The sequence below is a fragment of the Xiphophorus hellerii genome, chromosome 20 (assembly GCF_003331165.1).
Source record: "Xiphophorus hellerii strain 12219 chromosome 20, Xiphophorus_hellerii-4.1, whole genome shotgun sequence".
NCBI lineage: Eukaryota > Metazoa > Chordata > Actinopteri > Cyprinodontiformes > Poeciliidae > Xiphophorus > Xiphophorus hellerii.
In genome coordinates, this window is record NC_045691.1 from 10,482,432 (window position 1) to 10,505,660 (window position 23,229).

The following is a 23,229-nucleotide window of genomic DNA, read 5'->3' on the forward strand; positions in this document are numbered from 1 at the left end:
TTATATGTCCAGTAGATACAAAGATGTAGTGTACATAATTGGATACTGAACACTCAGAAAACTTCAATATCAGACTTCAGCTAAAACTGTCTGAGTGGACAGCTCAAAGGAAAGAGAGTATTGATGCAAATAAGAAAACAAAAAGTCTAGTTCACCTATTAGCTCACTATTTATATTAATGCAATGGATTCAAGTGTTTAGGTCTGGAGGTTCCACCACTGCACAACACACCCACACACGCACACGCACGCCTACACACCTCAACCCACTTCACATCATACAACACATACTGCCAGGGCACCAACCACCCTGCCCCCATCAAAGAACCAGATGTCTAAAGTTTAGCCCCTCACTCTCACCCATTCAGATCAATGGCAGAAGAAATGCTGAAGACGTCTATTGTGTGGGAGTAGAATGCCCCCTCATTGAGAACCCCACTAAACAGTGTGTGTGGGGGGGGTTAAAGAAAGAGCCTAGAAATGTGGAGAGAAAGGGACGGAGCCATTTCACGCTTTACTAACAAGATCGGCAAAGCTTTTGAATGTTAAACCCAACTTCTCAATATGCTATTGACTGTGAATAAGACCACCAGATAAGGGTTTTGCAGAGAGTGTAACAGGGGGCGTGGTTGTGGTTGGAGAGGGGGGTATGTGGGATCAGAAGCTGTCTTTGTCTCGAAGAGATCCATGAAGCCTGGGTCCTGTCTCCCTTTAGAGTGGATCAGACTTTTCTAACTGCTTCAAGAATTGACAATTAATAGACAAGCAGGGTCTCCTGGGTCACAGGTCAAAGGAGAGCAGCTTTTAAAAAGTGGTTTCATGGTTTTAGGGCTTCAGCTTCAATAGCGCTCTTTATAAGTTTTTCACAGCTATAAACTCTTGATAGCCTTGAGCTATAGCTTTCCAGTTTATAAAGGGTTAAGTTGAAAGGGGTTTATCTGTCAAAAGCAAAACCTAAAAGCCTTTAATAAACATGGTATAAAATCATGCAAAATTGCTAGCTAGAAGGATTAATGAAATTTCAAATTGAGATACTCTGAATATATTTCATGCAACCTTGCTAAACTCTTAACATTACTCGTAGCCCTGTTTGTCTTTTTGTGTCCTATCTGCAAACTCTCTGTCTGACAGTCTGGGTCTCAACTCATTATACAGCTTTGACTGTTCATCTTTCGTTTTCCAGTCCTCCTCAACCTCTCTTTCCCCTCCATCTTTCCTTGTTCTCCCAGCTCAGCCCTCTGGCCTGCCTGCCATCGCTCCACCTGTTCACCGACACAGGGGGCAGGAAGGAGGGATCTACGCAGACATTTGGATTGCCATATCCACCACATGCACGGTTTGCCAGCACACCGCAGGAAGCAGCCTGCGGCAAGAAAGAATGTGCACGCACGCACACACCGGTTCCAAAGCCCTGCACACTCTGTCCGTATGGCCAGGAAATTAGACTGACATCTCAATAACAGAATCAACGGGGCATATGGCCTTAGTGTCAACATTGTTATCGTGTAAACAATTTTCTACAACACACATCCAATATTGTCTCCTAGCTTGCAGTAAAAGTTATCTTTTGAAAAATTTGCAATTTTTTTCTGAAAAAAAAACCCCAAATTTTTTATTAAGATTAAATATTCTTACAAATGGCTAGCAGCTTTTGATGGACATGCCAAAGAAAATAAACACAAGTTTTTAGTGACCTATCTTTTAAGGGAGCTAGGAAATGAGGTTGCAGCTGTGTTCACGCAATCTTAAGAGATGGTAGTGTCTGTCGTGAGCCAGAGGTAATGGCCTAAACAGGGGACCTCAGGTGTGTGTGCATGTATTGCTGTCAGCCCACAGAGAATTGCCTCTGCTTGTCAATTAGACGACGCACATAGCTGGATGACTTCATCTGGATTGCAAGCACCTGAGGTCTGTCGTATACGGACGCAGGACTTTCAGAGGGGAGGCAGCTGTCACTGCAACCACAAAACACACAAGCGCCGAGTGCGTAAAGTGGTCTAATGTTAACTCAGGTGAATATTGGCTCAAAGGAGGATGTGGGGTGTTTGGTCTAAATGCCACCTGTCATCCTTGCGCTAATGGAATAAAGGAAAGGTACATACAACTGCTAAACACACATGGACAAGGGCATAATAAAATGCATTTTGAAAAAAAAGGGGGACATAATTTAAAGTAATTTCATAGTATATATAACCGAAACTAAAATTTATGGCTATTGTAAACAAAACATTTTTCTTTTCTCCTCCCACTCCTTGCTGCTCTTCTCTCCCTTGCCTATTTAGAGATAAATATAAATTATATTTTCTTTCTATATCAACTGCTATTGGAGGTATGGAAAAGCAAAAACACATCTATGGTGATGGCTGTTGCTAGCCAGGTGTTCCTTGTTTGTTCAGCTTCAGGTGACACTCGTCTGCATTAAAACATTCAGCCGGTGTTAATTGCCTCTGCTTCCGCAGGCAATGACTCAAAATGGGGCTAAAACTGAGAAAGAGAAAGCAATTATCTTTGTTGAACTACAATATGGAGTAAATGTGCTGAAATTAAGAAAACAAGAAGAAAATGCTGCAAAAACCTTAACTTATTCCATGTCAAATAAGAGGGTGCATAACCTATTATGCGTGGATAAACATAAATCATGCCTGGACATATATAAATGCATATGTTCAGCGATAATGTGTATCTTGCTCTGGGTTTAACTCTGAAGACTAAACTCCAGAGGCTGGCAGCTGTGAGGTGTTGGCCTGCTGAGCACTCTGCTATCTCTGTCCTGTCAAATAGATGAGGTGAGAGAAGATGCAACACATACCGGGCTAATTTATCACTGGGAATAAAAATAAAGAAATTTTAGCATGTGGAATGGAAGGATACTTTATGGCTTCAGATTAACAATCACAAACACATGCACACCATAGTAATGAGTTAAAGTTTAAACTTGTGGCATTACTGTAAAATCAAGTTTGGCATCAGGAGTTTGGCTTGAAAATCAGGGACTTTTTAGTGGAGTGACTTAGAAAGTAACTGAGTAAACAAAACATTAAAGTACACAGCTAGCATCATCCAAGCAAAGGCTTTAGAGCATGTTTACTGGATAATGAAAGGTAGCAAAAAATAGCTATCCAAGTTAGATTTATACTCAGAGAGAATTTTTCAATCTGGAAGACTGTTAAGCGATATTTCTCAGGACATGCTTCCATTAGATAAGGGATATAATTGGTTTGACTGTGAAAGTTTAGTGGATGTTGCAACCTAATTTTAGACATCAGGATGTAGCTGCATTTAGTCAAAAGTAGCAGTAAATGCTTTATACCCAAGGGGGCAGCTATAGCTAATAAGACTACCTATCACATACTGAACCTAGAAGCGGACATACTATGACTTCATGAGATCACTTGTTTTTGTACATGTTAGAATTCAGGTTGTAATACATGACAAATCTATGATTTATACCATCCCCACAAAAAGCATGATGTGACAGCATGGACAATCGATGTTGACGGGAAGATGGAGAAAATACAGAACAATCATGGAAAAGTCATGAAGCTGGGTATTAAGAATTGTTAACTGAAATGTCATACTGTTTGATGTTTCCATCTTTGAGTGACATAAACAGCATAAATATAGATTTGTATTGTCTTCTTTTCAACTCATCTCTGAAAATTGAATTTTTCAGATAAATGAAATGACTGTGCTCCTTTATAGAGAATGAAATGCCATAATTTTAACCTAATTGGTGCTCTCTTGTATTTTTACATTGATTATTGGTTGTGTTTTGATATTTTATTTTTGATTATAAATACTAAATTGTCTTAAGCAAAACTTGAAATACCCATACTTAAACCAATGGCTATGACTAAATGCATCAGCATGACCCTGTGTTAGGTTTTCACAGTATAATGTCCGTCTATCCATCCATCCATCCACCCATCTATCTCCACTTCACGCTGCTGACCATCAGCATTTAGCAGCAAGAGAGGGAGGAGTAGAGCTATAGCACTCTGCTACATACAGTTTAAGAAATCTCCTTGTCTGGCACTTTTTTGAGCATTAAAAAAACTTTGAACTGCATAAGGGCACATGGAAAATGCTTGCAATTTTGAAACTGTGGAACATCTTGATACTGCTGACTGGCTCATGGCTAGATTCAACAGGAAAGTGGCATCTGTTGTTCAAATTATAACTTGAAATAAGAGAGCAAGACTCGAAGACTTTAGAACACTGGCTACTAAACTTTACAGTGAGAATGAAATCTATCAAGAAAACCCATATTGTCTCTCTGATATTGTTCAACACCAACCATCTATTTATACTGAGAATAACTGATGAAATATTCTATATGTGTTGCACAGAATTGATAAAATCAAATAATTTTCTTCTTTAAAATTCTGGTTATTTATTTCTCAACTTGTTCGATGATTGGACCTCGCATAATATGCTATGAAAAAGAAAATCAACCAAAAGCACAGACAGCAGCGATTGATTTGAACATTAACCAGGCTTTCTTTCCTCCTCCTGTACCATATGGATCTAATCGGCCAAGAGCAAGCCAGCTGGGACCTCCAACAGTCACCTGTGAGGGAGGGGGGAAGGCATAAGGGGCTGCTGAAGTCTCCTCCTCCAGGCCAAGGCAGCCCCAGACGACATCCATCCATACACATATAAATACACATCTCTGCCTTGCTATCAACGGAGAGAAGCAAAGAAGGCGGAGGGGCACAGAGAGGGGGAGGGGTGGCACGAGGCAGCTGAATGCGAGCGAGTGGACTTAAATGCTGGGGAGACAAAGGCTGCACCTGGTCCCCGTCCGTCCATGCACACAGTCACAATACAGCACACATCTGTTCCTCTATCCTGCGCTCCCTGCTGACCTTCACCCACACACCACACGCACTACGCACAAAGAGGCAGCAACACAATCACATCCATGAAAAATAATTCAACAGTGCGTGCATGATCCCCCAAATGTCAATTGTTGTAACCTAGAAGATAAATAACAGGTTAAATAGCTTGGTGTTAAAACATCTCTAAAACGTGTGTCCTTGGTTACTTTACTGAGTTCAAGCTACGTCTCCCTTGGGACAGCACGACTTCTCAGCCATTCAAAGTTGAGCCAAACTTAAAACTTACAAACACAATTTTTAAATTAGAAACATATAAAGTGAAACAGGAAAACTTTTTTTCCTGAATTTTTGCGTATGTTCCAAAACAGTTATGTGTAGTTTCCTAAAAACTAAAAGGCTTTACTGTGGTATCACAGCGAAACCTTTTAAGACCTTGACAGAGTTTAAACCCAGCTCTGACAGGAACGAAGAAATTAGTCATCAATTTAAAGGCGCCAGAGCTGGCGAAGGGAGGATTTGAACTGTGAGGTAAAGACGGAGGATGGGAGGGAATAACAAGGCGAAAAAAAATACTGTTTTCATTTGGTTTCATCAGGAAGACAAGCCTGGTTGTCAGACTCAGAGCCAGGCTGTTTTTCTTGGCTCTCATTACCACCTTCCAGGCCTGTAGACTACATATTTGGATAAAACCCAATGTCAACACTCTGTGAGGAAGGCGAGCGACTGGGGAGGTGGCAAGGTTGACAGTAAGAGGGAAGCAAAAAAAGAAGTGTATACAGTGACAGAAATGGGAGGAATGGACAACTATAGAAGATAATAAACAGATCTGAAAAAAACAGGGCTGTCATGTATGCATGTGAAAAAGTAATATCCCTGAAATAAATTCCTCACATGTCCCTGTGACAGAGTAATGCTGGGAGAAGCCCTTGCATAACCTTTTTTCTCAGTGAGATAATTACAAAAACACTGCTGTAATCCAGCATGCCACATAGGGGGAAAAAGAACCCATGGATGGAAATGTACTTAGTGGCAAACTGAAAAAGAAAACGTAAGAGGGGACGGCAAGGCAGACAGACGCTGTCCATAAAACTGAGAATGAGCAATAAAAAGAGGTTTGGTGATGTGATCCTGGAGGGAGCGGGAGGTTTGGCAGATGTTGGACACATAGTGTCCACGTGGATGTGAAGTCATGTAGCTGGGCTAAGAATGGTGGGACAGCATCTGAATGTACTAACCTACAAAATCTATAATTTGGGATTTGTGATTAGATCAGCTATTGGAAAAAAAATGCAATCGGAATTAGTCGCCATCTGATAATAACAATAAACTGATATGATTTGTAGGTCCTCAAAACAGACACTATGATGATCAAGATTGTTACTTTTGCTGTTCAAACGATTTTTCCAGTTTCGGTTTCATGAAAGCATTGATAAAGGATTTCACTTTTCAAAATATCCTTCATTTTATTATGTACAATACAGGCCTAATGTACTATCTATTCTAGTGTAGTAAAATACCTTATCGAAAGCTTTTTTTCAAGCATAATGTGTATGTCTGATTCAGTATTGATGCATAGCCAAAATGTATGGCAACTGTAGTTTTTGTATTATTAGAATTTTTAGAATAATTGAAAAGGTTTCAAATTTGAGCTAAATCATAAAGAAATAATTGTGAACCTGTAAAGCTGGTTCACAGCTTTACAGGTTGTGTAAAGCTGTGAGGGTTACAGGTTACCCTAACCCTAACCCTATGCTAACCCTAACCCTACCCTACCCTAACCCTAACCCTAACCTAACCCTAACCCTAGACTTAAGGAGCTGAAAATAGGCACCATTTAACAAGACTTGTGTTTGCCATCAATTGATTTTGGAGGACAGTTGCCACTCATTAACAAATTTTTAAATTTTTAAAGCCCGTCTGGGTCATGTGTAAACACTTCAGCTCAAATTTAAACAGCAATCTAACAAGGACATTTCAAATTTATCAACTAAGCTCTCAGACCTACTCAAAATCAGCAGATTATCTGTCCATCTGGACAACAAATCTTGCTGTCTATGACTGGCTAGCTCCTGGTTCATGTGTTATAATCCAGGTGATAAACTAGAAAATATTTAAATCTTACAATAATGTTGGTTTACTGACCATTTTCTTCTGCACATTTCAAATACATCAAGCAAATATAAGGAAAATTCCTGATTATGTACATGCCTTTGTGTTTCTGGATGACTGGGGTGAGTGTCTCCTGAATCTTATAAACACAGATCATAAACCTAACCTGCTACCAAATAAATGCTGCTTTTTCTCTAAGGCAATAGTAATACACCAACTGATCAAGTCTGTTGCAGGAGTCCATAAAACAAAGTGCAAGCCCCAGACACGAGGAAACAAAGCTAACAATAGGGCTGGCCTGTATTACACCAGGTGTGACAGGCTTTAAGAGCCCAGTTGACTGACTGGGCTCAGGTCCAACCAGATGTTGCTATCAGCACGCGCCACTGCCACACTGGAGACTTGAGAGAATTTTCATTTGAGTGGGACAAATGCTCCAACAAGGTAAGTCTACAGTACCAGACTTAAACAAAGAATTGATCCTGATTTAACACAGTCTAGCTCTGGTGATGCAATGAATTAAAGCAAGGCAGAATAGCACAGTTGGTTCACAGAGTACATAAACAAAGCTGTGGGTAAGCCCAGAGCCCAGCTGTATGGAAGAGCAGTGCTCAACAACCACTCAGAGAGACAGATAAGTAAAACAAAGAGGCCAGCTGTGCTCAGAACAATGTGAAGAATGAGACACTAAGAACAGTGGAGGATGAGGATGAGTATGTTTCTGTTTCGAATGAGTTTAGGTGCCTTTGCTGCATAATGCTGGGGGATTGCCTACAATTTCTTTATAAATGTCTCAAAACACACCAAAAAGAGGAATATACTAAAGTGTGAAAACACTGCTTACAGAATCTTAGAAAAGACAAAAGTTTTGTGTTTAAATGGTAAATCATAGGAGGTAAGAAGAGCCTATGAAATGTAACTTTTTATGTTTAGACTTTCTGACAATGATATGGGTCAAAAGAAGATTGGAGAAATTAATGACTTCAGCAAGCAATTCGTGGTTAAAGACAACACCACCAATTTCTTCTCAACCGATGCACCTTGCAACTTAGCTGACACTTTTTTAGTTCTTCTGAGCATGAACAATGGTGTTATTGGTTTTGTTTCATCAAACATATTTGGAAAATGCTGACTATATATGTATTTTTATTAGTACTCCATTGCATTATGGCTGTATTCTTTGCATTGTAGGGATTTTAAGAGTGGATCTAACATCATTACAGAAACATAACACCATATACAAAAACCTTACCATGTTAATGTGACAGTTACTTTGGACTTTGATTGTCTAGTTAAGATATAGACAGTATGAACCCTGTCACACCTCTTATCAATCAACCATTGAATGGAACTCATTCCCCAGCCTTTTAGGCTTCTTAAACCATACAAGACCAGTAAATAAAAGTTTTGCATTGGGTCATCGAGCAAATATCTTGGAAAAGTTAAGGGTCAGTAAGCCCATCCGATGAACCCACTGATCATACACTTTAGATAAAGAAAAATAATTAAATATTAGAGGAAGGAGAAAGAGGGAAATTTTAACGCTGACAGACTCATATGCACCTCTCTATATTAACCAAAACATATCGCTTTTTACCAGTTCCCATGATGAAACATTTCAAGTACTTTTATACAAGGAGTTTATGCTAAAATCATAAATGTATGGAAGCTTATCATTGTAAGCTTTCACACACGTTCCGTTCAAATGCACAACCTCTTGCTGAGCCCTGGGGCAACATATCACCGCCCTTGCCAATGGAACTAATAGAGCACTTCCTGCAGCAAACTCCACAAGCAGCTGCTCTGTTCTGTGTGCGTACATGATGAAACTGAGAGGGAGGGGGGCTATCTGTCACAAATTCTTTAGAGCAACTGGGCAGGGGTCATCGTGCTCTTATTCTCCATTTATTCCAACACATTTAGTAAAGAAACGCACAGCAGGGATTGAGGTCAAAAAGATAAAAAAGGTGAAGAAAGCTATAAGACAAGTAACCTTGTAGTCTCAGCAGACACAATATCTGCAGTACACCTGGTTCACAGATGGAGGAACACTCGCTACCTAACTCAAACATGAGCTTATCATGGGCTAGATAAGAAACTTCAAAGCAATGCAAGTCTGTAACAGAGACTACAGTGGCCTGGCAGGTAAAAATAAGGCAGGTAAAAATAAGGTTCTGAATAAAAATAAAAATAATTGGAATGGCCTCCATGCATTTTCAGACTCGCTACAGAACAGAGCCTGCTGCCAGGAATATGATAAAATCCAGAAGACCAGACAGGGGTCTCTGCTCTGAGGCTGTGCAGCCGACAGTTAGTCGCTCCTATCTCCCTGACGGCCTGGCCAAGTCTGGAATGACACTGCCCAGGTCCCTTTTTCTTTTCTCTGTCTGTTTCTTTCCCACAACAAGCCTGTCTGATTGACCTGAAAAAAAAAAAAAACAGGAAGATGCTTTCTTGAGCAAGGAGGTGTACCTGGGTAACATTGAGAGAAAAAACAATGGTGCAACACTTGCATTTGCTCCCACTTCCCATTAACATCACAGTGCCACGTTTAGACCGAGTATGAAAGTCATACGGAGCAGTTTCCCTCCTCTTCCCATATGCCCAGGATACTGTACAACAGATGCACATCTTTTCTTTACCTAGTTTCTTCTGCTCTGCTTGTCATGTGGAAGAATTAATTGCTTTCTGGTTAAATGACAGCTGAGGATGAGGCAGATAAGACATCACAAAATTACTGATTTGCTTCAATTTTCAGAAAGTGAAAGAAAGAATAAACATATAGAACATAAGAGAAAAAAAAACACAAAAAGTAAATTGTTCATTGTGCAATACATTAAAATGTAGCTGTTTTTTTCTTGAAATCTTGCTGAAGTTAAAATGTATTATATTCAGCAAGTTCAGTGCAGAAAATTAGTCTTCTGAACTTCAGAAAGATCATTTTATGTAATAATTAATGTTATTCACCATATGGCAGCAGAAGCTGTGCACAAGTTAAGAAAGCCTCCCTCATACCTGAGTCGACAAGGATGAAGAGATAAAGAGGAGAGGATGATGTACCATCTGTACAGTACAGACCAGCTTTGGGAATTAGGACTGAACACACATACACGCACACCCCCACACACAAAGTGAACTATTTGCCAGCGAACAAACTCTCACTTACTTTCCTACTGAGACAAATTAATATTATAAATACACACCATAGCAACACAAAAGTAAACTGGAATCACTTGCTCCTACCTCCACTCTAGTAGAGTCCACTCTTCAGTCCTTGAAGAAAGTCAGCTGCAGCGGCAGAGTTTTCTTGTCCTCTGCTTTTTGTCCTCTTTTGTGACTCCACGCCTTCATATGTCAGGCATGTGTTTGCATTCCCACATATGTGAGCTCCAGCGTAGTGAAGGCCAAAGCCAGAGACACAGATGGCACCCAGATGGAGATGGATAACCGAGTAGACCAGCAAACACAGGACTCTACAAATTCAAATACTCTCGCTTACTTCCCTTCTGTCCTTGAGATTTTGATATTTCTCATGAAAAGCTCTCTGTCACTGTCTATTTCTGTTACACAGTCTGTGTACCTAAGTTACTCTATCTGATGGAGTCCCTGAATATGCCTCCTCTCTCACGCTGGCTCACTCAAGCTCTGAGCTTCCTATCCTCTCACTCTGTGCCTTTCAGCTCAAGCTCCTCCCCACTTTTCCCACATGCTATTCTCTCCCCTGCTTTCATGGGTTGAGTGCTCCAGCGACGTCACAAACTGCCTCCCACTGAGCCCCACCTCCTACTCTCCACATGGATTCTGGCCAATCCTCCAATGCAGACTGGCCCCATTCAACCTGCATTCACCGGCGATGGACCCCGCAATTAACATAACTAATTGCTTTGGCACCTAAAGCCTAAACAAGATGCTGTGCCAAAGGGAGACAATCATAGGCGTGTGTGTGTGTGCATATGCATCTGCATATGCGTTAGGGCGGGTCTATTCTAGTCCCGTTCCCTTCTACCCCCCCCCCCCCCCTCGATCCTATTGAGAAAAGTACAGATCTCCCTTTAAAGAGTTTTTATGCAGCCCATGCAGTCCCCTTTCTTAAGATGACGTTCTCTTTTGTCTCTGTAATGCATCAACTCAGCTTTGATTCGCCAGCCAAAGCAAAAGGGGGGACACTCAAGCACAAACGAGTAATTCTGCTCCCTATTCACTGCTCTCTGTCTTTGCTAAGTTAAACTTAAATCTCCAACTGATTTATGCTTGGCTTTTTGCACAAGTGGCAGACACAATGTGGGTCAAGATAATAGTCCCTGGTGGAGACTCTAAAACACCAATGCTTCTGCAAATTTCCCACTTCAGAAGTTCTGTATTTTATTTTTATTAGACTGTAATTTTGAGATTTTTATAGCAGTCCTTATTCTGGGCATTTGTGCATAAAAATACTTAGTTGAGGTTTAATATTTGCATGTTCCCCTCAGCGTGGGACTGTCAGAGAATGCTTCAAGTGAAAGAGTTCAGGTATTTAGTTGCTTGTTCAAGAGTGACGGTAAGATGAAAACGGGAGATGGATAGATGGATTTGGATTTGACTGTGATGTGAGAAGCAGAACCAGGATTTGATTGAGGGGCCACATTTCCTTTCTGGTCAGATGCCCCAGAGTGACCTTGAGAGTTTTGCTGAGGAAAGAATATCTGAGTTTTTCTAGACCTGTTAACCCTAGATAAAAAAGACAATTTATGGATGGATGGAGAAAGGGAGGAAGAAGGTTGGGACAGACAGAGAGATGGATGACATTTAACCCTACTGATCATTTGAGCCCTTCACCATTCATACTTTTGCAATTCTAGTAGTTTTTCATTACTTTTTGGGCACATTTTTTGCTATTCAACACAAGACCTGTTTTAATGACTATTAACATAAACTGGAGAAAATTCAAGATAATTTTCTCTGTTCTAGTCAAACTGCTTGACCAAAACCAAAATAAATGGGAATTCAATGTCATACAATTTATTTGATCAAAATTTACAATATAATTCATTTACACAGGAGATCTGAATGTTGTTGATCAGGTATCTTTATATTCATGAAAACTCTGACGACAATAAAAACATTATGTAATATAAGCTCATTAGTATCTCATGGACATGCATGAAATTAAAAGAGCAAGGATAAAATGGAAGTTAAGCAAGTATGTATAACATGGGGGAAGCATAATATAAGTAAGTTGTGATACTATTGAAAGAAAAACTGATAACATCAATTATGAATAGCACAGGTTTTACTGGTTTATACTGATTTCAATCAATCACAAAGTAATTTATTGTTCGTTTTTTATCTGCACAGGTTTGTAGCAGTCTGCATTTGACAGAATATTCATCAATAACAATCACTGCCTCTCTTCTCATAGGTCTGCTCCATTCAGTGTGCATCTGGTCAGTCAGCAGGCTCAGAGAGAGGGCCAGGTGGCTGAGAGGGGGAGTAAGAAAGAGGGTGAAAAGATGGGAAATCACAGACGGCCTAGCATCTGTAGATATGTACGGTAACCAACATGCTATTTGAGCACGTAGAAGGCGGAAATCAGGCCTCAGTGACAGACAAATCTACCGTTAGAGCAGTTTCGATTTATGCACTAAAGTTCTGCTATTTGTAAGACAAAATTACAATTAGCAACATAAACAATACTCATGAAAGACATAATACTTCAAATTCTCAGATTTGAGTGAAGCATGGAAATTCTCATAGCTTTCATGGTGAATATGTGATGTTTGCTGCTTTCTAAAAATTATTTCATTTGGCAACACAACCAATGTGATTTACTGAATGTTCTTATTTGATGGACACAGCTGTAGACGACCAATCGCATGATAAACATTCATAGCTACAAATATGACATCTAAGACAATTTCCTGTTCAAAAAAATAAATTAAAACAAAAAGAAGATTTATTCCTTTTTACATCTCTACTTCAAACAATAGTAGAAGAATACTAGGACTGACTAAATGACCAAAGCGTCTCATGCATGTCATAAGAGGTTTTGGTCTACTTGGCCTACACTGAGGTCTAAATAAAGTTGTGTGCAGGCAAAGAAAGCTTAAAATGGCTTGCAAACACAAGAAATGACAAACATTGTACCAACTATACTCTTTGATTCTCCATGTTAAAACTCTTTGTCTTAACCTTACTGATTTGGTAATACGTTTATAGATAATAATATTACATATTATAAATGTAATGTCTGCACTTTATGTTCTTCAGTACAATGGTGCAATTTGGGTATTGATTTATTAGCTACTTCTCTACACTTGAACTTTGATGAATGAATAAAAAATAAGTTTAACTGTATTGTTTATACAATATTTAGTACTAAGCATTGTTAATGTGACACTTTAAATGCTGCTGAAGACATCTCCTGGCATGACTTGTCTAGCATTTTTTATTTTTTTAATCTTTGCTGAACAAACCTGCTCTGGCACTCTGGCTGTGTCTCTCTGGCCCTGCTTTAGAACTTGAACGCTGGTTTTCTTCACATGTGGCATAAGTTAAAGTAGAACATGTAGTACAACATCAGGGCCTTTTAAATTCAGTTCTGCTGTTGATTTCTGATTACTGATGTGTTCTATGGTGAGGAATTAGTAACATCACATTCTGTCATCTGTAATCAAGACATTTAGCTAGGGTGCTTTGGTAGCAGCCACGTAAGAAAAGAATAACAATACATTAAATTGGAGAACACAATCAAAACGAAACAAAACAAAAAAAACCCCTTTGTAATAAGGTATATGATTGGGTAATGAATACAGGCATGCTGCATACATTCATACTGAATGACTTCTTTTACTGTAAAGACATAAGCCGTATACAGCTGTTTGCCATTGTGCGCATGTGTGTGAAAGATAAGGCGTGAGAGAGGGCGAGAACTAGAAAGTATGCAGCATCTGTGAGTGTTCACACGCTCCCTGTCCAAACTTCCAGTTTCATAAAAAGTAAACAGAAGGCTTTTATTGTGGAAGACATGGGGATTTTATGATAAGTGAATAAATAAGCAGTCTTTCAAAAATGATAAAATGAAAATTCTACTCTACTACGTCTTGTTTCTTCATTTACATGCTGTTGAGCTTGTTAAATGAATTGCACTTATTTGAAAGGAACAAGAACATCCATTGCTTTTTCATTAAGTTAAACATCTAAGAGTTAACATTTTAAGACAGTATGGTACAAACAACTTCAATTGGATTGAATCTCATAGTGGCATTGTTAGAAAAAAAATCTAATCATAATGGTCTTGTAAATGTAGACTATATATTGTGGTTGACCGAATGTAGTCTTGGGTATTTTTATGTATTAAAGGGAGATAATATGGGGAACATCTTCACAATTACAGAAAACTCAATTAACAGAAGTCTGTTGGTGTACAGCAGGGGTCCTGAAACTATTGAATATGTTCCTGATCCCACATATCTGAATCAACTGGCTGAATTACCTCCTCAGGTGTGCAGTCAAAGAGGTCATTATTTGACATAATATTCATATAATTCATATTATTTGACTCAGGTATATTGAGTCAAATAATATGTGTCCTGTACATCTAAAATGCACAGGACACGACACCTCAATGCCTGCTCTAAAGAAATATCACAATAATAGTGTCTAGGACGTTGGTCCAGTCTTTAGAGAAACAAACTAGTAGTAGTAGCAACATTATACATTAAAATGTTCACTGACTTTAATGCCCTATTTTCCAACACACACTGTCTAACTAGTGTCTGCCTTGTATCACTGTCAATTGCTCAGTGGATAGCAGTAAACTTTTTGGAAACTTTCTTTTTATTGTTTAATATAGCAAGTAGCTTTGAATACAGTGAGTAAAAATAAATAAATACACCCACCAGAAACTCTGCCGGATTCCTTAGTACTGTTGAATTCATTTTCATATGGCAATGTGACTAACACATGGTGAGACAATTTTGTTTTCATCACTCTGAAAGTTTGAAATGGTAACCTTGGCGATTGAATTTCAATGGAATATTTGAGGCTGTAAAAACATGGCAAAGATCTTTATTAGGTAAAGAATGAATTTCCAGCTTTGTTTGCCACTAGTCATTTTTCTTAATGTTTAACACTTTTCAGTCTTAAATAATATTAAATTAAACAATACCAGGTTTATAGCATTATATATGTCTTGAATGTAAGACGGGTTTATTCAGTTATTGCAGTGATTTGCAAAACCATTATTACCTTTTTAACTTTTTTACGTTTTTTACAAAGTAGTGCATAATTTTGAAGTGGAAGAAAATCTTTTTTTAAAATCAATCAAATAAATATATTGTGGCATAGATTAACCATCTTCACATTTTTATACCAGTATAAAATCAAGTTCAACCAATTCCTTTCAAGAGTCACATAATTATCAAGCAGAGTGCAACAAATTGTAATTTAATCTCAGTTTAAATACAGCTGTGAAGACTCCAGTGATTTCTTAGAAAACAGTAACGAAGAAACACCATCATGAAGGTCAAGGAATACACCAGATATGTCAAAGGAAATAATAATAAATAAAACATATTGTAAAACCATATCTATCTATCTATCTATCTATCTATCTATCTATCTATCTATCTATCTATCTATCTATCTATCTATCTATCTATCTATCTATCTATCTATCTATAGCGTATATATATATATATATATAAAGATATGGTTTTACAATATGTTTTATTTATTATTATTTTGCATGTTGCATATATATATACGTATATGCAACATGGAAAATCTTGTATATTTTTCAATGAGATGCCATACTCAATCTTAAGATTGAAGGAGTATGGCACAAACCCACCAAGACATGGCCCTGGAAAAGAGAAGCATTAAACAACAGAAGCAGCCAAGAGGCAATCACTAACTCTAGCTGCAGAGATTCACTGCTGAGGTGGGAGAATCTGTTGTCACCAAAACAAAATGGACCAAAATAAAACTTTGTGTGGTGGAAAACACACACTGAAAATACACCTTCCCAAACCATGAATCATCATGTTATGGACATGTTTTTCATCTGCAGGGCATGGAAGTTTGACAAAACAGAAAACAAGTTGGACAGTTGGACTTATATACCTGTAAGAAAATGAGGCAGCAAAATGTTCACCTTTCAGCAAGACCATCCCTGAGATTTAGGTGTTATGGCAAAAAAGAAATGGCAAAATGTCTTTGTCTCCATTTCTATGATACTGTTAGAGACATAACTCAAAAGAGTTATCAGCTGAGTTAATTTGGTTCTACAAATTAGCTCAGAGGAAAACCATTTCCATCATGTATTCCTTTATGTCAGACTATCACAAAAAAAGACTAAAATGAATTACATTAAATTCTAAAATGTGAGAATGTCACAAAGTTCAACTGGTAAAAATACTTTTCCCTGATATTGTGAGTTATTCAAGGTTTAAATGAGACTTAGCTGCTTTTCTTTCTATTTTTTTTAGCCTCTGACATCTATGGCTAAAATGTCTTTATGGCACATGGTTGAATCTAAAAGCAAAATTGTTTCATGTGCTACCGCAAATTAACTGACGTATCTGTCTCACCTGAATCCATAGCAGAAGAAGAGTAAATGACTTACGAGATTGGACTGTACAGTGACAGGGATGAGTAATGTCATCTGAGAGTATCTGCAGCAACCAACACATTACAACGGAAAATATTGGGTCAAAAGGACCCTTTAAATACTCACATGCACAGATGTTTTCACTTTGAGTCTATTTGTTTTAGGTAATTATCCTTGTTGCTGCTACTTTACCCACCAAACCTTATTATTGCTGCCCCCATTTTCTGGATATATTACCAACATATTTCCCGTCCTCTTTCTTCTTCCCCACTTTAGGGTCATTTTGATCAGTGTTCAGACTCTTGATGTTTTCTAATCTGATGCAGCAATAGATTTCTGTCTCTGATCTTACATGACCCTATTTTCCATTACATCTTCTAGAGCACATTTATCTAATAGGGACACGTCATTTTCCAAGTTCACATCTGTCTGGCGGATCGTTTACTGTAAAAATTCTGAATCTTTCAGATCAAATAAGATGGTTTGTGGTGATAATTAGGGGTGAAGTGAGGGCTTTTTTTTCTTTCGTTGTGCAGCTTCTGACAACAAATAGGTCATGTGAAAACAGATAGCGGCTTCTGTTTACTGGATGTGTTGGTTCTGGTAAGTGAAAATTAAAGAGAACAATGAAGTTCCCAGAAAATCCCACCCATAAACATGTTTTAAAAACACAATCTCGAAAACCCAAGAAAGTTAGAGAGAAAAACATCAAACTTACATGTTTTATACACTTTAGGTGGAATTGCATTTAATAAGACCCTAAGCTTTTTAGGGCAAAGCTTTTCATTCAGTGTCTTTATTGTTAAAAAAAAAGGGTTTCTACTGAACAAGACTGTAATCATTGGTATGTCTACCTTCTCATATTAGCTGATGGTTAAATCACTAACCACCACTAACCATCAACTAACATTCTAAGAATAATTTTTCATATTAAAAAGTACCTTTTTAAAACAGTAACGTTTAAGCAGGCAATAGTTAGTTTTTGGGCATTTAATATCCTAAATGTTGATGTTTCCAAATCACCCTAATTAACACAATTAAATGCTTAAAAACATCAGTTAGTTTGTAATTAATCTTTCAATGTGTTTCACTTTGTGACTGGGTGTGTACATGTATATTTATATGGATGTGCCTCCTGATAGTCTCAGCTTACTTTAGTGTTTGTTTTATAGCATGCTGCTATTAGCTCTTGCATATATTTTACAGACATAAAATAACACTCTAACCACCAACTTTGTGGGTCAAACCAGCCAAAGTTCCAAACAGAAATATTTCTATTGATTTCTGTCCTCCTGTGGTCTAAAATATTGGCTTTGGAGGGCCTTAGTATAGGCAAAGAGTCTTAGTGGCTTTCAGTAAATACTTGGAGCACATTCCAAACCAAACACATCAGTCTTCTGCAAAGTAGTACCACTTTACCTTACTATTACTGTACTCTTACTGTACAAATGCATACATACAAAAACACCATATTTTTCCAACACTGCTGCTTGTCATACTTGACCAAACTAAGTATGACAAGCATACAAGCATGAGTAAATAAAAGCAGTATTAAGTCAGTTAATAATGCTCTTATGAGTGTTATAGACTGTGGGAGGTTTGTCCATGTATAGCTTCTAAAAGACATACCTGATTTTAGCAAAAGCAGCCTGTAGATAAACACAAACATTTTTCTACAATCCAAATATTTTCTAACTTTCCTTCTTCCCTAGAGGGTCGGAATGAGTGGGCACCTATCTCCAGCTATAAATAAGCAAGACAAGTCAATTCTCTGACAGACTGGCAGCCAATCACAGGGCAAACCGGACACACAGAACAGAGAACCACACACACACAAACGCGCATCAAAACAATTCAGAGTGAGCACTTCAGGTAGCATGCATGGTTTTGAACTTGGAGGAAGAGAACAGTGCTAATAGCTGTGACATTATGAACTATGCTTAAACAGTGAAAATGGTCCTGTGAAATTTTTTTTTCTTGTTTTCAGCTAATTATTTTTGTCTGAATTTCATGTTCTTGATAGTAACTGTATTTGTTTCAGAAAACTAAAATTTAGGCAGAAAAAACATACTGTGAAAAAAGAGAGGAAGCTGAAGTACCCAGAGAGAATGCACACATGCCCACTCCATGCAGAAATTTGTGGTTTGAACCCAGAACCTTGTTGCTGTAAGGGAACAACTATGCCATTGTGCAGCCAAATTCACAGATGTAATCTTTTAGATATCAGCTTAATTAAATATCTATATGTAGTAAAAAAAATTAAAAAAGTTCCAAGTGACAGGAAAGAAGAAATTCAATAGGGACTGTAGATAATCAGTGGAACAGTTCTCGGGCTATAGACAACTGTCATCTACTACAGGCCAAAAGTTTGAAACCAAGGCTAATACAGGCCACATATTAACTCACTTAATAATGCTTTTATGAATTTTATAGATTGTGGGAGGTTTGTCCATGTATTGCTTCTAAATCTTTGGCTTTCAGTGTATTTCTTCAGATAGGTGTTACAGATATAGGAATTATGTCACACTGACACAATTCCACTTCCACTGAGTATTCTACTTAAAACTGGAGACAGTGGTGATTTGGTTATTTGTGTAATTTGCTGTGGTCAGAGATACAGCTAATCACCAAGATCAACATACTTTTCATCATTTCATGTATCCAAGTTGTAAAGGAACATGTTATTGGCACTGTATGGTACTACTATATCACTGACTTAAATAATATAAACTAGATGTCTATTATGTGCTGGAAACCATTAACTTTCCTGAATAAATTTGATTTTTTTTTTTCAACTTGTGTTTAAGTGCATCATAACATCATTATCTAACCACTGTTCAACTTCATGTAAGCAGTACCAAATTTTGTTGTTGGCTTTTGTGGTCAAATGAGCCTAATTAACTATCGAGTTATTAATCACAGAACACGAATGTCAAATGCATGTCCTTACATAACAATGAATTAGTATGACATTATGTAGCAATACATTTTTATGCTGAAGTCTATGTCTTCACTGCAACATTTTCCACTGATCACCAAAATACTGACACAGTATTATGTTGTAGAATTTGGCTGATAGTGAATTATCAAGGCACCACAAGTATTTTTTGCTGTGGGAATGTATTCCCAAAGGAGTGCACTTCCCACTGTGAAGCGCATGTATAAACAAACAACAGCAGAGAAAGTCCAGACACAGTGCTCTGCACATTCTCCGGAGCTTTTCTAGTGTTCATAACAGATTCAACAGTGCAGGGATCAGTGTGATAGAATTGATTTAGCTTCTGTGTGAATTTTGTGATAGTAGTCACTCGACTAATGTATAATTCTGCATTGCTAAGACTAGCATAGCAATAAAGTGCAATGGTATTAACTAAAGGAATCAAAACTAAATCATTAAACAATTGTTTGAAATTCCATTTAGTAGTCAGTAACTGACAGAATAAGACATCAGGATCAAAGCAATTGCAAACTTTCATATGTGTTCAATCATGTTAATTTCTGTCAAGATGCATAGTTTAGGTTTGCAGCAACACTTTCATTGTTGAAAGTGTTTTATTAGTTTGGAAAATGCTTTCAGTTCAAAGCCTTATATTCCCACAAGACTCATTCAAAGCTCATCCCAAAGACATTAGGAACAAATGAGTGGCTGCTCAGGGGGTCCCACGGTGCTCTTACACAAAACAACCACTGACTGGTACTTTACCCCCCCCTGACATCTCGCAAGCAGAAACACGCCTCACCTCCGCCTCACCCCCATAGTCTACCAACCTGCCCTCACCCCATTCTGTCCTCCTACTATTGTGCCCTCCTTTTCAGTCATCCCCATATCACCCATAACAAATGAGTCCCGTATTTAATTCTCTCTCCTCCTCTTTCTCTGTCCCCCTCCTTTCTTCCAATTTCCCTGTCTCTTACTCTCTCCCTCTTTTCCTCCTTCACTCGGTGCCGATGAAAGGCAGGCATTGAGCCGGCAGTGGCATTCCAAAACCTCAGGCCTCGGCTCCAGTGTGTCTGGCTATTCAACACTGCTGGGAGCCATTAGTTTAAGTAAAGCCTGACCCGCCTACTCACCCACGAAAAACCATCAGATCTCCTATTACACTCTGCACATGGAGGGAAGACACACGGGTGCTCTTTGGGTGCAACAAGTGGGTTTTTATATGCAAGCCAAATGAATAGATGAGCAAATATAAGAAATGGGAAAAGCATGTATGAAAGTGAGATGGAGAGTGAGTGAGAAAGTGTTAGTGTGTCGGCATGAGAAAGTGGCTGCATGTGTGCTTAAAATTTATGAGCGGTGGGTCACACGCTTACTTGGCTGCATCTTCCTTAAGTTTCCACACAGCAAAGCCAAGCGCTTAGCCAGACGCCAAATCCTCCTCACCAATAACTCCGCTTAAACGATTATCAACAACCACTCACTTTTCAAAGTCTCTGAAGCCGCTCCCTCATTTAACTTATGTAGCAGATACATTGTCCAGGATATCCATCCACAAGGCTCACAGTTAAACCCTTGATTGCCGCAATTTTGCTAAGTGGAAAATGATACTGCAGACTAGAGATTGCTCTGCGTTGCCAGCTTCACCCAATTGACGGCACATAAACATAAATAGTTCTCATAAACAGCTCCATGTTTGGTAGACGTCGTGTGTTAAAACAGTTTATACTCAGTAAGAAGCTGACAAGCCCACACACAGATATTACACAACTAGGGAGTGACTGGAACTGCCATTAATTTAATAACAACAAGGTTTGTTTAAGGGACAGTTACGCTCCATTTTTGTTTACATTTGGGTTCAACAACAAATGTGACTTTGCTAGTAGTTTTAAAAGTTACAATCATTTAAATTAAGCTGTTGTCAAACTGAGAAAAGGTTCACTCATTTTCAATCTTTCTTAGAGAAAGATTCTGTCATTACATTTACAGTAATTAGTAATCTTTCTGTAATTACATTTACTCAGTTAAATTTACTTGAGCAACTATTTGGACAACTACGAGGAGTTTTAATATACAGTACTTGATCATTTCACCTGAGTAATATTATTATGAAGTGTCACTAATTCAATACTCTACTCAGTGCAAATAAATTCACTGAATGAATAAAAGTAAAAGTTTTATTACTTATGTATAAAAGCTGTTGAACATCTTGACTTTGAATCACATGTGTTCATGTACTACTTAGCTGAGTAACTAATTTATGGACTCTTCTCTCTCTTTTGTGGCACTTTGGCTTTATGTTTTATAGATGTATTGAGTCTTTTTCTGTTTTTGGATATTTTTGAAACCACAATAAAAATACATTGACCTAAATTCATGGATGTTTCGGGATACAAAGCTTCCTCTTTGGGGTAATACTGTACATCACACTGAGTTGCTTCAATAAAGCAGCTGCCAGCTGACGGAAAGAAGGAAAGTTGTCTTCAGTGAAAGGTGTCAAAAACCACCTATGTTTTCATGTCACTTTACACTGTTTCCTCTTGCCTGATCTGAAAAGGTTCCTGCTTCCATAAGTCAATTCTGTTCACACCTTCCACCTCTCTTTTCCTCTGCCTGAGGCTACAGGAGCAGCTGTGTTGTTCTCTTCCCCGGCAAAAGCCACACCTGCGATCTGCAGGTGGTTCTGCTGGCAGCAGACTCAGGAACACCTGGCCAGGCAGATAGAGCCTCCAGGCTTTATGTTTTGCATGCATGTGTGTGTGTATACTTAAGTGGGTGGGGGTAGGTGTGTGTGTGTGTGTGTGTAAAGTAAAGAGTTTTGGGGATTTCTGAAGGTTTCAATTGAAGCTGAAGGAAGATAACGGCTGGTTTTGCTCCCACACGCCCACACACACATTCAGGGACATGTGTTGGCATTTCCCAAGGTTAGGCCTCAGGGATGTTTGGACTTGTCAGTATGTCACAGAACAATCCTTAAACAGCAGCTACAGAGAAATGGTGGCAGAGTGTGTAGGTATTTGCAATTTTACTTGTTCTCTCCTTCATCTGGAGACACAACAAACCTTGTCGAAGAAGAAATCTTTCACCTGCTTATTGTTACAGAGTCAGTCCTTCAAAGTGAACAACAAAGCACTTTGGAAGCACCTGCCTTTTTTTGTACTTTGCATACTCACTGCTGGCATGACATCTTGCTATAGCACTCTCCTTAGACAAACAAGTAAAGACAACAAGCTGAGACCAGCTGGGAACAAGATACATAAACAACAGCACCTAGAACACCATCCATGCTGAGAGCAAGAGCAGGCAGTGTGCGCAATGCATGTTTGTTTGTGGAAAGAGAAGAGAGCAGACTCTCTTGTCTCTGACAGCAAAAGCCCAGCAGGGGTGAAATAAGAGAGGGGACAGATGAGGTGAACTTGACTAAAGTTATAAAACTCACAAGTGACATAGGAGAGGAAGAAGAGCGGTATTGGATTTAGTGAGAAGTCTCTGAAAAATTTTTGTTTGGGTGTCAAATTTATCAACAAGACCAGACATCATCTCCATTTACGTATTTGTTATGATGTGGAGGACTTTTCTGTCAGTCACAATCCTGGAGTGCTTGTTGCATGTGCTTTCCATAACAGCTACATATGTAAGAACTCAAAATTGGTGATAATTTCAGTTTTTTTCTTACATATATCTCATTAACAATTCTATAAAAGTATAAAGAGATACATAAAACTGAACAAGGATAGCTCTTTTGAAATGGTG

General features: G+C 38.4%; 1 protein-coding gene across 3 annotated transcripts in view; it reads right to left on the reverse strand.

Moving 5' to 3' along the window:
• cbfa2t2 (CBFA2/RUNX1 partner transcriptional co-repressor 2) overlaps window positions 1-23,229 on the reverse strand; it is a 45,058-nt gene that overhangs the window by 13,195 nt on the left and 8,634 nt on the right. Inside the window, exon 1 of one of the 3 annotated variants that reach the window (XM_032549011.1) lies at window positions 10,193-10,607. The exons of the other annotated variants lie outside the window; for them this stretch is intronic. The gene's annotated coding sequence lies outside the window, so the exon portion shown is untranslated. Of the gene's footprint in view, window positions 1-10,192; window positions 10,608-23,229 lie in introns of those variants that run through there. 3 annotated transcript variants of the gene reach the window in all.